Source organism: Benincasa hispida, chromosome 5 (assembly GCF_027475165.1).
Source record: "Benincasa hispida cultivar pf3 chromosome 5, pf3_genome.v1.1, whole genome shotgun sequence".
NCBI classification, from domain to species: Eukaryota; Viridiplantae; Streptophyta; class Magnoliopsida; order Cucurbitales; family Cucurbitaceae; genus Benincasa; species Benincasa hispida.
Genome location: NC_143482.1, coordinates 10,803,787 through 10,822,215, shown reverse-complemented (window position 1 = coordinate 10,822,215; position 18,429 = coordinate 10,803,787).

Here is an 18,429-nt window from a genome sequence, read left to right as displayed (position 1 = left end):
GTAATTGACATATATTCGTCAAAATAAACAGAACTTAATTGATATAAAACTTGTATTATTGATTTCGAGAGTGAACGTTTGATTCCCTCACTACAAAAACTGTCTAAGAAAGGAAAAAAAATATATATACTCTTTTTCTCTCGAAATCAAAAGGATCAAATTCTCATACTCTAATTATTGTAAATATCATAAGAAAATAATAATCAAGCACTTTTGAACAAATTGTTTAAATTGATATCCTTTTGAAATTTACTACTAAACATATATCCTCATTAACAACATGAATTCTAACTCTATTTTTCACTTTGCTTTTAACTTTTTTTTTTTTAATTATTAACCAAAGAAACTTCGGAACATTTGTTTCAAAACTTTATAAGAAAAATGTGTATTTATATTCTAAATATTAAAAATTGTATCAAGTAAAATTCTAAATTAATGGATGTACTAATTTAAACCTAGAACTTTTATATATTTGTCAATTTATACCCTCTATTACATTATATTAAGAAAAATGTCATGTGAAAATTATAATTTTGAATCAATTTAGACTTTCAATTAGGATTTCTTTGTAAATCGTCAATGCATTAATTTTAATCATCAATTTTACTCATTTATCATTTGGAAAAATTTACATACGTTTCAAGAATAGGTATATTAACGATTTTTAAATATAAGATTAATAAATTATGTAAATGGATCCATTTCAATTTAAACTTCTAAATTTCAAACAATAAATTCAATTTTAACTTTTTGTATCCTTAGAAGTTAGAACATTACCACGAACAAAAAAGGATAACAATGATGTGTGTATTCTAATCATTAATTTTTGGAAAATCCACGTCATCCAAACCTCATCTCCTCGAGAGTCGAAACTTTTTCTAACTAAAAAGGGCCAAGAGGACGACTTATTTACATAAAATGCCACTATGGGCCCTTATGGGCTCAGTGGTGGGACCCACAAGGCGTGATCTCCAAGAAGAAGGCCCAGAAATGGGGCCCAAAGAACCTTAAGAAAAAGAAAGTCGTACACGTGTGAAACACCTTCGCACAAGCGCAATTAGTCATACACGGTGTGCGCGTGGCTTTGACCGCGTCTTCTAAGAACCTCATCATTGACCATTCCCAATTTTCCTCGCATTACTTTTGTTTTATTTATTTATTTATTTATTTTTAAGTTGAAAAAAACACTAATTAACGGATAGTAATTCAGATCGTTCGATAATTATTTTATTTTTTATTTTTAGTTTTTGAAAATTAAATATATTTTTTTTCAAGAATTTACATCTTTTTTATGTAAAAGAACTAAATTCATAGTCAAATTTTGAAAAATAAATTTTTAGTTTCCAAAATCTGAATTGGTTTTAAAAATACTCTTAAAATATACCCAACAAAACTTGGAACCAATGGATGAAGTAGAATTTTTGTAGATTTAATTTTCAAAAATTAAATAGTTATCAAGGGACCTTTAATTTATACACTTTCAATTTTGTGATAATTTAGTACTTGAACTTAAATAAGTAAAAGTTTATTTCTTGCTTAACAATTTTTAACTATTTAGTCTTTATTGTGAAAAATATTATTAAGATTTATTGAACTTTCTTACCAATGTAGATGGATAAACTAATCAAATTCAATATTTTTTATAAACTATAAATAGAGACTCGGATGTTACGTAATAAAAATTGACACTTAATTTGAAATGATTTTTCATGATTGAAACTAGTCTATTATAAATGTGAAAGTATAAAAAAATATATTGTTACAAATTTAAAAGTTGGATATTAAATCAGTACTAATTAAAGTTTATTGAAGATTAAAATGTTATTTCTATAAAAATCTAGGACCAAAAAATGTGATTTTAACCTTTATTTATTCATCAAGACATTATTGTAAATTGTTAATATAAAATTCCTTTTCAATGACTAGGCAAAGCCTTTCTCTATAATGTTTTTTTAAAACTGGATTGCTAGGTGTGACATTGACTCCTTTTCTCTAAATACCCTTTTTTTTAAAAAGAAAAATCAATCTTTTTAATCTTGTATTATAATATAATTATGTAATTAACTTCTACTTCTATAATGCATATTTGTTCGAGTATTGATATGAATGTTTTTAAACAAATATTTTTTGTAACAACATAAGTTCTCCGATAACTTAAATGATGATGTCTTTTTGAAAATAATGGCATTGTTAGTGGATAATTGATTTATTTCAAGTAAAGATGATGTTTTCTAGTTGAGAAAATAAATTGGATAAAGTTTGAATTTGTTATTCATAAAAAAAGATGCCTAAATTATTTGAGTGAAAGCTACATATAAAGAAAATGAAGTAATTTAAGGAATATGACAAGTTTCATTTTGGAAATTTGTCTAAAAAAACGTCTCACCATTTTTAAGGTATCAAATAGATTTATGAACTTTAATTCCTTTTAGTATATTAAAACTTAAATTTTATGTCTAACAAGTTTCTGAACTTTCAATTTTATATTTAATATATGTCTGATATATTTTTTTAAAAAAATTGAGATTGATTTGTCAATTAAATAATATAACCGTAACATTTCAACTTTGTATCTAGTAGGCTTGTGAATTAAAATCAAACAACTAGATCAATGACTTTATACCTAAAATAAAAATTCAAATATCACAAGACACAAAGCTAAAAGTTTTGAAATTTACTCAACAATTTTTAAAGTTAAGAAACTAGAAAAATACAAACATACAAGATCTTGTTTAATCACCATTTAATTTGTTATTTCGTTTGAAAATTAAGTTTATAAGCACTACCATTTTCTTACCCTTATTTTAACATGGTTTAAAAGAACTTTTTCTATTTTTACAAATTTGGTTAATTTTCAAAAAAGAAAGAAGCATAATTGTAAAAAAATAGAAAAATGATTAAAAATAAATTGGTTATCAAAATAAAATATTGTATTAAATGTTTTTCTAAGTTGAAGAACAATATGGGACACTACGATTCTAAATTTGTATTTTCGTTTCTTTTAAACAATAATATATTAGGCGAACAATCATCTTGAAATTGGCACTTGAATTTTTTTTCTTTCCAAACGGATAGGATATGAGTTTTTTTGGGTTTTTTTTTTCTACAAAATCTAGGAAATTGTAGAATTTAGAACAATTATAATAAATGTTTTTAGAATTTTTAAAATTAATGTTTAAAAATACAACTCAACCAATTAATTTTTGAAAAGCATTTAATTGATTACTTTCATTTAAAAAATTCAAATTAAGTCCATCCTAAATTTTGGTAGCTATAAAATATTGTGAAAACATGAATTATTTTCATAATAAATAGTACTATTTAAAAACACTGGTTAATTTGCTATCAAATCAATAAGGTAATCATAGTGTTTTTAATGAAATGATTTCCTTTATTTTCCTTTTTGGTTGTGGTAAATAATTTTTGTTTACTAAGAATGTTGCCACAATTCAAATTCCAATTATTTCTTAATCCATTTTGTTACTCCTTTCAAATCCTTCCACTTTGGTGGACAAAAAGCAATAACTTTTACAATATTGTGATCGAGGAATTAAATTGAGTGATAAACTTAAATTATATAGAATTCGCATACTTTTGATTAATCAGCTATATATAAATATAGTAAAAATGCAAATGAATTTGCTAGTTAGATTAGGTTTTGGTAATTAAAAATAGCATAGATCAATTGAATTCTCTTGATCTCTATTGTACTAAAAAAGAAAAAAGATTAAGTCTTGGTACATAGTTTAAACCTCCAAAGTAAGCATAATGTAATTAACATAAAGTATTTAGGGACCAAGAGGTTTGTAGTTCAAATTCTCTCACTCAAGACGTAAATCTTGTACATCAATTTCAAAGTTGGAAATTCGATTCATGCACCTACATATTATCAAGAAAATAAAATAAATAAATAAATAGAATAAAAGACGAGTTAAATACTTTTTTTTTTTGTGGGGGAATAAATTTTGACCTTATAAATTAAACTTATCAAATTGTACCAATTTTAATCTTAAAACACGGGATTTGTGCAAATATTGTTAGATTTAACTTTGTCAAATTGTACCAATTTTAATGTTAAAACAGAGGATTTGAGCAAATATTGCTAGTCATTTGAAATTGACTGCTCCTATACTCTTAGACGGTTTTAATAGGACCCCAATGGGGAGTATTGAGTCTCGTCGGCTCACAACTCTATGTGGATGCATTCTTCCTCTACATCACACTTAGAAGATAAACATTGACGCTGCTTGGAGCCCTAGTCATTATGTGGGTGAGTTGGATTGGGTGCTTCGTGATCATCCCGATCATGGTTGTCTTTCTAAAATGAAGTTTATCCTAAAATGCTATGAGATTAAGTATCTGGAAGCTATGGCAATTAATTAGGGGCTTGCAGTTGTCCCAACGTCTTGACCTTGGAACAATCATTGTGGAATCTGACTGTTTGGAGATGATTGATCTCCCAAGTAATATGACCATCAATATATAAGAGATTTCTTATCTGATTGAGGATATTTTTCTTAGGGCCCATGATTAAGGAGACGTCTCCTTTAGTGCATTCTTCCTGCGAATAAAGACTTTGATTCTCTCTTCCATACTCCTTACCCTCAGTAGTTTTTTGTTTTGTTGTCTCTTGACGGTTTTCTTTAGTTTGTTGTTGTTATTGTTTTTGTCCCAAAAAAAAACGTTACATTTTACTTTTATCAAATTGAAACTTAGATATTCAGTGTTCCAATGTTAATCTTAATTTTTTTTATATATAAAAAAAAAAGAATGCAATTTTAACCCTTTATAAATTCTCACTCTACTTATCGTTAAAAAAAGAAGTATCGTCTTATGCGTTAAATATTGTATTATAAGGTTAATAAAATTTTAGAGAAAACCGTCACAGTAGAACTAAACTTTTTGTTCAAAATTATGAATGTTGACAACAAATGTTGACAAAGTTATTCAATAGTTAATTTGTGCCTAAAGCAAAATTACCTTTTGTAAAATATTTTATTTAATTGAAATTAACAAGTTTCAAAGATATTTATAATTCTTTTCTTAAAAATAATGGGTGAATTAGGGAAAATTGAACTCTTATTTAAGAATTACTAAACTTATTCAAGATTAGGATCTAACTTAATAAAATAAAATATTTTAATCTGTAAATTGATACAACTGGACGAGTTTTGGGCAATTTTTTTTTATTTATTTCCTTAAAAAAAAAGTATAGATGTAATATATTAATGACATTCACAATGATGTAGGAAAGATGTGACTTTTTTTTTCTTTAAAAAATGGATATTTAAATATTCTTCAGTTTAAGTCGATTATGGTGCTAAAAATCCTCGCGACACAAAGATTAGACAAATTAAATAATTTTAGTTGATAAATTTAGGGGCAAATTTTGATTTTTCTTCTTAACAAAAAACATGGAAAAAAATATATAGATATAAGATATTATGACATTCATAATGATATAGAAAAAGATGTGACTTTTTTTAATAAATAAAAAAGAAATGGATATTTAAATATTTGTCATTTCAAGGTGATTATGGTGCTAAAAATGCTCACAATACATAGATTAAGCAAATGAAAATTGCAAAATGTCACTAATTGATAATGAAGTTATGAATGTGAAAGCAAAGAATATTTTTTAGTTCTAATTTTAGATTGATCTCCAAATAATTTTTTTTTTCTTCCTAACAATAGTGTGTTTAATGTTAATGGCTAATATGTTAATTAGGAAATTATAAACTTATTAATCCTACGGATTAGGTTTCATTAAATCATCCTAATCCATGGCCAAGTTTTTGTTTGTTCATATGAAATTTCAATTTAAATTGATTTGATATTTAAGTTTTGATATATCAAAAGATTCCATTGTTGTATAAAAATACAAACAAAGAAAAGGAATCACCAATTTTTCTAATTAATTAAAGTGTTGTACTTAGTTCAATGTGACAGCATTAATTATATGATTAATAAATATAAATAATTCTACAATTTCCTTGTAGTTAATGGCATGAATCTAGTGGTTTCATTTGTTAATTAATTCTAACAGCCTTTTCTAAATATAGATTAAATTAAAATAAATTAATAAGGTCCCTTGTAATCATTTACGGCGCCTTTGGTAATCATTTTATTTTTAAAAATTAAGCCTGTAGGTACTATTTCCACCCCTAAATTTCTTGTGTTGTTATCTACTTTTTTTATCAATTGTTTAAAAATCAAAACCAAGAATTGAAACATAAAAAAGTAACTTTTAAAAACTTGTTTTTGTTTTCAAAATCAGCCTAAGAATTCAACAATTGTACTTAACAAATATGCAAATCATTGTAAGAAATGAGAAGAAAATAAGCTTAATATTCAAAAACCAAAAACAAAAAATGAAATGGTTACCAAACAGGGTCTTAAAAAAAAATTAAGTCCATAGACATGTTGGATTCAGGAAGCATGTTGCAGAAGTAAAATAGGATCATTAAGCATTCTAATTCATAATTTTGGCTTTAAACTAAGCATGCTCATAAACTAAAAGAAAAGTTTCAACACTAACCTTTGAAGTACCTTTGATTCACGATCTTCAACTGCAATCTCCTTGATTTCTGCTCGTGAATCACCACATGGTCTTTTCTACTATCCTCTTGGTGCCTTGGATTGAGTTGTATGACTCAAAATAAGCTTGGATTAAGGGAATAAAGAGGAGGAGGACTGGTTTATCTGCTGGTTGAAGAACAGTTCTTCAATCACTATTTCTCAGCAAAATTTCAATCGATTGCCTGCCCTATTTTCACTCAAATTTCAAGTTTATATTGCATGACTTTCATGCAAAGAGACATGCATGGATTACCGCAGCTGCTTGAGAAATTGTGCTGAAATATAATGGAATTATGTGTGAGCTAGTTTGAAAGAAAGTGGGAAAATCCCTGTTTTGGGATTTTTCAATTTTCTTAATTCTTCCAATTTTGAAACAAATTTCAAAATTACAAATTAATTTCAGTTTTTTATTTTACATTTAAAAATGAAATTATATTAATTTTGTAAAAATTAATTCAAAATTAATTTTTCTAATAAAATTAATAATTAATTAAACAATTTAATTAATTCTAATTAATTTAATATCAAATAATAAATTAATTAATTACCAATTCCACTATCACCATGAATCCCTATTCATGAATTTAATATTTAAATTATATTTAAATATGAGTTGATTCTTCAATTATTTTTAATTCCAAAATTAAACATGTAATTATATCACATATAATTACCAATTCTCTTTAATTCTAATTTGAACGTTTCAAATCAACTTATCACGCTACTCTAAGGTTAATTCGTTTATGAGCTAGTAGGGGGACCTAGTGGACCTACAGATCATGGGCTCCAACGATTCGAGATTAATTGACTAAGCTCTGTACACCGAATTAACCTCATTCATTAACTAGTGGGTCACTCCACTAAAGCCCGTAGTTTCACTCCCCCCTCACTGTAGATATATTGTGTTCACTCGATATAACCATGATTAGTAAGTTAATCCTTCACAGGTTGTTTGTAATAACGACTGGGTCAAAAGACTGTTTTACCCCCGAGACTACCTCTTGTTTCTTAAGTCTCACTGATCCTCTAGTGAAGAATTGATTTGTGATTTGATCATCAAACTGAATCTCTCTCGAGCCAATGAGAGGGTGGGATCCCTTGTTCAAGACCCAGAATCAGTACTTAAGGGAACAACCTCTCTACTATCCCTGAAAGCGGGTAGGAGTGAATTCCATCTTGCACCTTATATCCCCAACTATCTACCTTGTCTTACCCCTGAAATGGGAGGCTTATTGAGCTAGCGCTGTTGAGCCAACTCTCAGCTATGCAAATCTAAAGATAATTCCGAATAAACAGGAGTTCATAGTTAGCTCAGGATTCAGGTTAAGTTACCTAGGTCATCGTTGTGAATTAATTAGTTTAAACAGCAAACAACATTATAAAGTAAGAGTGACTTATTTCGTGGTTCGATCTTATGCAAACTCATTGCACATGACACTCTTACTCCTCATGTCATGACATGTAAGAATTAGGATCACTTCGTTTGTAGCACTTTACAACTCTTTATAACAACTACAGAGTGAGCCGCATCCAATAGTGTTACCAGAATAAGGCACCTAACCTTATTCATATACTACAGATCATTTTGACTATTTACTCGAACCTGATCCACTTTTATGTCTCGACATAAAGGTCAAGTACTCATATAATAGTCATGGATTTTTAGATTTATTTCTAAAAAGAAATAAGCAATTCATATATTTAATAACAACTTATTGAATTATCAGAAATAAGTTTATTGTTTACAAATCACGAGTTTTAGGACATAAATTCCAATAAGACACTACTTCCACCTCCAAATTTCTTCCTTTATTATCAAAATAGGAGTGGTAATATTATATCACTAGTGTTCTTACCAATGGTGTCAGATTGAACTTTTTCTTACCAATGGTTTAAGAAAACCAAGCCGAACTTTGAAAACTAAAAAAATAGCTTTTAAAAACTTGTTTTTGTTTTTGGAATTTGTCTAATAATTCAATCATTGTACTTAAGAAAGATGCAAATTATTGTAAGAAATGGAGAGGAAATAGACTTAATTTTCAAAAACCAAAAAACAAAATGAAATGGTTACCAAACAGGGCTATTGAAATTTCAATTATGTCTTAAAAAAATTTCTAAAATCTAAAAAGTATTGAAATAAGCTCTTAAATTTTTAGGGTTAGCCCTTGCACTTTCCGATTTGTGTCGATTTGGTATTGACCTTTCAAAAATTATCTAGTTGTTTCGTTCACGAATCAAGAGGCTTCACCAATTTTTTGGATCTACGATTTTGATTCCTCTGATCAAAAACAACTTAACACCCTAAAAAGATTTCACTAATATTCTCCTTGGGCTAGTGAGGTAGGAGGAAGTTAGGGAGAATATCTCTCCCACTCTTATATAATTCCCCAAGTTTATTACAACTAATTTATTTTAAATCAATATTTATTTAATTAATAAATTATTTATTTAATTTAATAACAACATATTTATTTAATTTAGAAAATAAATTAAATCAAATAATTAATATCTCATATTTAATTAAAGGTACATTATAATCATATTCTAATACATCTCTCTCATAACCTATAGTTTTAATTCAATTAATTTAATTTAATTCTTTAATCATTAAATTAAATATCATATATTTAGTTTCACCTTATAATTGAATCACATTCAATTATTTTTCTCTCATATTACCTATAATATTAATGCGCATTTAATGCGCATTAATATTTAACCTATAAATTTAATATGAATAGAGTTCATATTAAAACTATAGGTTAAATATTAATGTGAATTCTATTCATATTAAATTTAATATTTGAACTCCTTTAAATATTTAATTTTCCCACAAATTAAATTTGAATCAAATTCAAAATAAATTTATATTATAAAGTTTAATTAATTATAATGTATCACCATACATTATATACTTTCCCGTAGTAAATTTGAATATTTCAAATTACTTTAATTACCTCAATACCCTTTTATGAGCTACCAGTGAGACCTAATGGACTTATAGATCAGAAACTCTGACAATTAGAGATTAATTGGCTAAATTCATTAACTAAGTTAATTGATATTCGTTAACTGTGAGTACACTCTATTATAGATCCATAGTTGCACTCTTCTCACTACAGATATATTTATGTGTCCACGAATATTGATCAGTAACAGCAAGTTAGTCCTTCATAAGTGTTCGTAACATCAACTGGGTCAAATTATCATTTTACCCCTAGATTATCTTTGTATTCTTAAGTATCAGTGCTCCTCTAACGAATAACTTGTTTATGGTCCAACCATTAAACAAAAACCACTCTCAGGCTAGTGAAGGGTAGGGTCTTTGTTTAAGTCCCGTAGACACCACTTAAGGAAACACTCATCTACTTACCTTAAAGTCAGGAAGGAGAGAATTTCATCTCGTGAAATTATGTTCCAAGCTCCCCACTCGGTCTCGTCCCCAATGGTAGGCTTATTGAATCGGCGAACTGGCCACTCCCATCTATACAAATTAAAGGATAATCCCTCGTGAACAGGAGTCCATAATCCACTTAGGATTGAGACTATGTTGCCTGGGTCATTCTAGTGAAACAGAAACCTAAGTAGTCAATGGAGTTATAGCTAGAGGTTACTATTTCATGGTTCGGTCTTATGCAAACTCATTGCATAGGATACCCCCACTCGCATGTCCCCTACATGAATGCGTTGGATCATTGCATTTGTATCAAATACAAAGTGGGTCGTATCCATAGTGTCATGAGAATAAGGTGCCTAGCCTTTTTCATATACTATACTCTTTAGGTTGTATCTTGAACATTGATCCCCATATGTCTCCACATAGAGTTCAAGACTCATACATTAGTCTAGGATGTTAGTTTATTGGATTAGGATTGTTTAAACAAGATAAAACAAGATAAGCAATAATTATTTATTGTAATAAACATTAATAACACTTTATTAATGATCAGTCAAATGTTACATTTACTATCTATGAGTTTTAGGGCATAAAATCTAATAAACTCCCACTTGAGCTAAAACTTTAGTTAGTGGGATGTATATACAATAAATGATCTAAAGGTGGAAATGTCAAATGTTTGGGAATGTCCTAAAACTCGCAGTTCGTAATTTTGAACATATTCTATTTGCAATAAAAGAATTATTGAGACTTCATTCAATAAAAGTATTATTGAAAAATCCAATAAACGAACCCATGACTATATTATGAATACTAAAACTTTATGTAGAGACATAAAAGAAGGTCAATTTTTAGTATATAGTCAAAAAGGTCTATAAATATATGGATGAGGTTGGGCACCTCATCCTGGGGACACTATGGATGCGATCCACTTTGTATATTGATACAAACGATGTGATCCCAAAATCGTTCATGTGGAGACATGCGAGTGGAGGCATCCTATGCAAAAGACGTTTGCATAAGACCGGACCACAACATAGTCATTTTTCTTTATAACAACCGTTTACTGTTAAAACAGACTATTTCAAATCGATGACCTAAGATAACTTAATCTTAATCCTGAGCTAACTATGGACACCTATTTATTCGGAATTATCCTTTGATCTGCATAAATGGGAGTGGTTCAACATCATCGTTCAATAAGCCTCAAATTTTTGGGATAAAACCAGATAGATAGTTGGGAACATAGTCCCGCAAGAAAGAATTCACTTCTACCCTTCTTATGGTTAGCTGATAGGTTGTTCCCTTAAGTACTGACTTCTGGACTTGAATAAAGGAGCCTCGTCCTCTCATGACAGAGAGGGATATGGTTTATTAGTTGGATTATAAATCATTTGTTCAATAGAGGATCAGTGGAGACTTAAGGAGCTATATGTATTTACACGGATAAAACGATAATTTTGACCTAGCTGTCAATACGAACGACCTGTGAAGAATCAACTTACTGATTATGGTTAATCAAGTGGACAAAAATATATCTACAGTGAGGAGAGTGCAACTACTGAGTTATAGTGGTATGTCTCGGTAGTTAACGAATATTGATTAATTCGGTTTAAAGAGTTTAACCAATTAATCTCAAACCATTAGAGCTCATGATTTGTAGGTCTATAAGGTTCCTCTACTATCTCGTAAAAGGATTAAACCTTAGATTAGAACATTGAGTGGATTTGAAATGTTCAAATTCAAATTAGGGTCTAGATAATTATATTCAATATAATTATCGTTTAATTTTATTGAAATTAAACGAATTTTTTTAGAGTTCAAAATATTTAAATATTGATTACATGAATAGGGATTCATGTTCAAATTAGGTATTTTATTAATTTAATATTTGATATTAAATTATTGTTATTTAATTAATTAAATTTTTTTAATTAATTATTTAAAATAAATCATTTTCAATTTATATAATTCAATTTCATAATTGAATTTTTGTTTTTTGTTTAATTTGATTTTAATAGAAAATTAAAATTGAAAAATATTTTTAAATGGATTGTGGATTTATCCCACATTATCCATTAATCAACACTTAAATTAATAGGTTTTGAAGTGTCAAAACCTCAATTAATTGCATGGTCAATTAGATTAAATACTTTAGATTTTAGTTGAATTAATTAACATGCAAATCAAAATTGTGAAAAATTAGGCTAAGTGCGAACAAGAGTGTACCTCAGCTGGCATAGTGCTCGTACAATCGACCTCGAGGTTTGAGGTTCGAGTCCCCCATCCCACACTTGATTCGGTGAGCTTCTGTGTATTTCATGTTTACTCTAACAAAATGTATAATGTACATTACATGAAAAGTAAATATACAAATATAATAAATTAGAGCATCCTTGTACCCATTACACATCTCAACACTTTCCCTAGATTATACTATATACATGTCTCATAGACTTAGACTCTCTAGATGGCTCTTAAACACTTTAGCTGAGAAAGCCAAGCGATCTTCAACAATCACGTCTCCTCGTTGCACTATCTCCCATATTAGGTGATACTTTCTCTCTATATGCTTTCCTCGTTTATGGCTGCAAGGTTCTTTCGAGTTGACTACTACCCCACTGTTGTCATAGTATAATGTAACGGGCAAGTCCATATTTGGAATAACTTCCAAATCTTTTAGAAATTTCCTGAGCCAAACTGTTTCCTTAACTGCTTCACAAGTAGCCACATACTCAGCCTCCATAGTGGAGTCTGCTATGCATCCCTGCTTGATACTTCTCCAAACTACAGCTCCCTCGTTTAGGATGAACACTGACCCTGACATAGATTTCCTAGAATCCTTGTCAGTTTAGAAGTTAGAGTCGATGTACCTTATAGGGATCAAATCCTTAGCCTCAAACACCAGTATCTAGTCCCTTGTTCTCCAAAGCTACTTGAAAATGTTCTTAACCATCGTCCAATAGTCACCTTGGATTGGACTGGTACCTACTAACTATTCTCACTGCATAACATATGTCAGGCCTAATGCAAAGCATAAAATACATTAAGCTACCCACTGTTGAGGCGTATGGAATACGTCTCATATCCTCAACATCTTGAGGTGTCTTAGAATATCGTTCCTTAGACAACTAAACCCCATGCCTAAAAGGTAATAAACCCTTTTTGAAGTTTTACATCAAATATCGAGCCAACATTTTATCGATATACGTTGCTTGAGAAAATGTCAATATTTTTTTTCTTACGATCCGTAATGATTTGGATCCCAAGAACGTACTGCGCCTCTCCCAAATCTTTCATTTGGAATTGGACTGCTAGCGAGTTTTTCACTTCTATAAGGTATCCTACTATTGGAGTTAGCATGCAATTAGCAAAAGAAAAAAGAATCATTAAGCACTCTAATTCATCAATTTAAGCAACTAAAAAAACATGTTCATAGAATTAAAAAGAGGGTTTCTGATATACCTTTGTAAAACACCTTCAATCCACAAAGTCAACTTGATTCTTCACTTCAAAAGGATGTAGACCACCACTTGATCTTTCCTACTATTCTCTTAGATCTTAGATTGAATTGTGGGGTTCAAAATGAGTAGGAATTTAGAAAATTATTGAAAAGGAGAAGTCAGATTTTTCGGGTTTGTTGAAGAACTCTTCTTCTTCAAACTAGCCAACATTCAAAATTGCATGAGCCCCTATCTGAGCTCAATCTTGCTCAGTTTTGTGCAAGTCATTCATGCAACTTATTTACATAAGAAAATGAGAGCACCTACTTGTAAGATTAAGTGGATATTTTTGGTGTTCAAGTTGGAAAAACCCACTATTGGGTTTTTCTAATTAAAAATGATTTTCAATTGAAATTTCATTTTTTTTTTATTTTGAAAATTAAAACTAAGTTTCAAAATTAATCAGTAATTTCAATATCGATTCTATAATTAATATGAAATTTTATTAATGTTATACAAAATTAATTCAATCATTAATTTTTAAATATACAAAATTAATTCAATCATTAATTTTTAAATATAATTAATAATTAATTAAACAATTTATTTAATTGAACACTAATTCCTCAATCATGAATCTTTATTCATGTAATATTTAAATTAAATTTAAATATTATCCAATTCTCTAATTTCATTTAATTTTGATAACTAAACGTGTAATTATATCATATAAAATTGTTGGTTTCCTCAATTTGAATTTGAACGTTTTAAATTCTCTCATCACACTATTCTAAGGTTTAATCCGTTTATGAGCTAGTATGGGGACCTAATGAACCTACAGATCATGGACTCTAACGATCTGAGATTAACACGCTCAACTCTTTAACCTAATTAACCAACATTCGTTAACTACCGAGTCATTCCACTAAAGTCCAGTAGTTGCACTCCCCTCACTATAGATATAATTGTGCCCACTTGATATAACCATAATCAGTAAGTCAACCCTTCACAAGTTTTTCAAATTTTTTTTGTCTATTTACTTATATGTTCCTTTTTTGGCATCCCTTTCTTTGGTTCCTCAGTATACTACCCTTTTCTCCCTCTAGTTTCCAAGAGATGAGTTAACACTAATCCAACCACTCCTCTTGTTTCCAAAGGAAGTTTTTGTGATCATGCCCAATCTGCCGATAGAAGAGGCAGACTTTAGCTTGAGATCCTCCACATACCTTATATTATGGTTTTTGTTTTAATTCAATAACTATTTTTTGGGGGATGTCGTTGCCTATGACATTTCCAAGATGGTTAGGGCAACTCAGTCTGGAATTCCTTCATTGTTAAAATTTGTTTGGGACATTACTCCTAGTGCAAATCCTCTACTACTACTATTGGAGGTTGACAACTTCTCCACTCGTAACTTTTCATTTTTCAATTTATTTCTTTGCTGATAATATGGACAATGTTTCCTAATATGGCCCTCTCTTCTACATCCAAAACAAATATTTGTTCTTAATAAACACAAATCTTTGTGGTTTTTCTCATAGTTTGTACATTGTGGTGATTTTTTTTGCATCTCCAGTATAGGATTAGTTAATTGGTTTTTCATATCAACGGAGAATGGAGGACGGTAAGTCCCTTCACTATTCATTGTTTCTTATAGTCTAATGCCACTAGGAGCATTTTGAGTTCTCGAATCCTATTGCCAAGATGCATGTTTCTACATTAAGAGTGAACCTCGGTTAATAGTTATGTTAACCTCTTGTTATGTGTTAATTTCTAGTTCTTTTCCTAGACTTCTCTTCTACATTTTTCTTTTCTCATTCTTTTGTTTTTTTTTTTTCCTAACAAACTCTCAAGTTTGCTAGCACCTTTACTAACTTTCCTCAACCTTCCCAAGGTTTTCGTAAACTCTTCCTCTGATACCAACTTATCACACCCCCTCTCAAACTTACCTTTTTCACTTGAAAGGTAGCATGAGGACGACGGATATCTCCCCTTTTACGATACCTACTGCCCAACTACACTTATTCTTGCCCTCCAATCAAGGACTAAATTATTACATAATGGTTCTTAGCCCAGCTAAACAATTATCTATTTAATACAGCTTAGAACAAAGTTTTTGTTTTTTTACAAGTTCTAGTTTACTAAAGATATCCTAGTTCTAAGCACATGGCTAAGGAACTTTTAATTTCTAGCAAATATTAACCTTGTGTGGCATTTCAGGACCTACGTCTGGAACTCCTCACATTGCTACATGGGGGGGGGGGGGGGGGGGGGGCATTTTGAAAACGTAAGTCAGAAAGCTTAGTGAGTGACATTTCAAACATTTTTAAAATAACAAAACCAACATAAAATAAATATGCAAACATTTTTCTAAACGTATGATAACTTATACATCAAACCTGTACCCGGACTTCCATGGGGTAGACCATCTCAATACTCCCAGGCAATGAGGTGGAACCATGCTCACACCTTCATTCACTAAGGTGGAATTGACTCAACACACTCAATCTTTGCTAATGCATAACCAACTTGATGCATAACAATTGTCATACGTGCATGCAGAGTTCTCGTCTTGGTATTAGGTCTAAGGTTTTTGAAACTTACTTTCGAAAAACATAACTTTTAGCATAACAAGTGAATATTCAAACTAGAATTTTCATCAACTCAAATCATAAAAACATGTTTTCTAAAACTTTTCTAAAATGAGATTTATTATAAAAACAATCACGCGCACTTAACCAGTACTAGCTCTTCTTTCTAAGTCTCCCCTTAGCTTTTTGAGTTCTTCCTCGAATCTTGAGCTTGTAATGAATCATAATAACTTTAAAATCCCATGTTTAGGGCTAAGGTAACCCTAGAATATCTTCATGGTCATAAAATTAGCTTACCAACTCCAACAAACATGAAACTAATCCTCGGAACAACTTAGGATAGCAATGGACACATGGTAGCCTTCCTCAGCAGCAGTTGGATGCATGGTTGCTTTCCCAGGGCAGTTGGATGCAGGGCAACATCTTTGGACACTTGAATTTTCCCTTATTAATACACAGACCTCAAGTTGGGCGCATGGTCAACAAACTCAATGCATAGGCACACCACTTAAACATATAGGCCTCTACCTGAAACCCTAATTCTCTTCAAACCTTTCCTTTTAAGCCTCTTTTGAAGGAATTTTGAGTTATGTGATGAAATAAAACCTTTCTGAGGTATTTATAGGCCTTCAGAAGTGTCCTCATCACTATTCTTATGCCCTCACCGCATGACACCTAGTGTGCATGGGAACTCTATGTGTCAGCACCACGCAAAGCCCAACGCAACACCCTTAACACCTCTTACTTGCACGTAAAGCTTAGGTGCCCACACCTTGCATAGCGCATAGGTGCCTTTGAGGTGGCATTCGAACCTTTTGCATGTTCTCCTATGAGTCCACTTCATCCTTGGCTCGACCAAGACTTCACTTGATTCAACCACGTACCTCATTTTACTGTTAATCCGACCTTGCTCCCCAAGTTTACTCAAGTCACCGCATGGTAGCTTATGTTGGATGCATGGTTGCTTCACCAATCACTTTATATTCGTCCAACATCACTCCCCTGCGCTCACATAGTGTTTCAACACATGGTTCTTTAGGTTTGGACGTATGTTCCCTAACTATGCTACAACCTTGACTCCCTTTATAGCATAGCTTCCTTCTTTGGCTCATAGCAAGGTAGACGGTATTTCCATGACTCCCTGGTATGTTGATATTGTGAATTACTTGACCACTGGTAAGTTCCCTCATGGAATGAATAGACATAGACAAGATAAAATCAAGAGTGAGTCAAAGTATTATATTTGGGAAGACCCTATTCTGTGGAAATTTTGTTTAAATCAGGTAGTTAGGAGGTGTGTCCCTAACGACGAGTTCTTTTCTATTCTAGAATTTTTTTCATAAGCATGCATGTGGTGGATACTTCAGTCCCAAGAGAACCACCAAAAAAATCTTAGATTCTGGTTTATATTGGAACACATTATTTAGAGATGCATATTTTAGCTGTAAAACGTGTGAACGGTGTTAGAAATCTGGAGGATTGTCCCATAGGAATGAGATGCCACAATTCCTTACCTTTTTCTGTGAAATATTTGATGTTTTGGGGATTGATTTTGTGGGATCTTTTCTTTCTTCTTGTGGGTATAAGAAATTTTATTGGTAGTGGACTGTGTTTCCAAATGGGTGGAAGCAAAGGCCACAGTTACTGATGAGGTTAAAGTGGTTGTAGGTTTCTTGAAGACTAACATTCTATGCAGGTTTGGCTTCCCTAAAGCAATCATCAGCGATCAAGAATCACACTTTTGCAATCGGGTCATTGCCTCTTTGTTTGTTCAACATTTTATTGCCACCCCATACCACCGCCAAACTAATGGGCAGGCAAAGGTGTCCAACAAGGAAGTACAGACCATTTTGGAAAAGGTGGTCAACCCAGTAAGGAAGGATTAGAGCCTTCGACTTGACAACACTCTGTGGGCTTACAGGACAACCTTCAAAGCTCCTATTGGGATGTCTCCTTACCGGATGGTTTAAGGAAAAACTTGTCATCTTCCAGTTGAAACTTAGCACAAGGCTTATTGGGCAGTCAAAAAGTGCAACTGGGACTTAGAGGCAGCTAAGAAGGCCAGACTTCTACAGCTTTAGGAGTTAGAAGAGCTCAGGTTAGAGTGTTTTGATAATTCTTTGATTTATAAGAAAAGAGTGAAGGACCTTCGTGACAAAATGATTGCACCCAAGAAGTTCAAGTAGGGCAAAAGGTACTTCTGTATAAGTCTTGTTTGAAATTTATACCTGGTAAACTCCGGTCCAAGTGGCTTGGACCATTTAGTGTTTCTTACGTTTATCCTTATGGTGCAGTAGACATTGTTAATCTTGAGATAGGGAAGGTTATTAAAATTAATGGGCATAGGTTGAAGGTCTTCCATGATGGCGAGTCGTTTGACTGCTTTGACATTGCCTACTGGTTGGACTCGCTGGTCTAC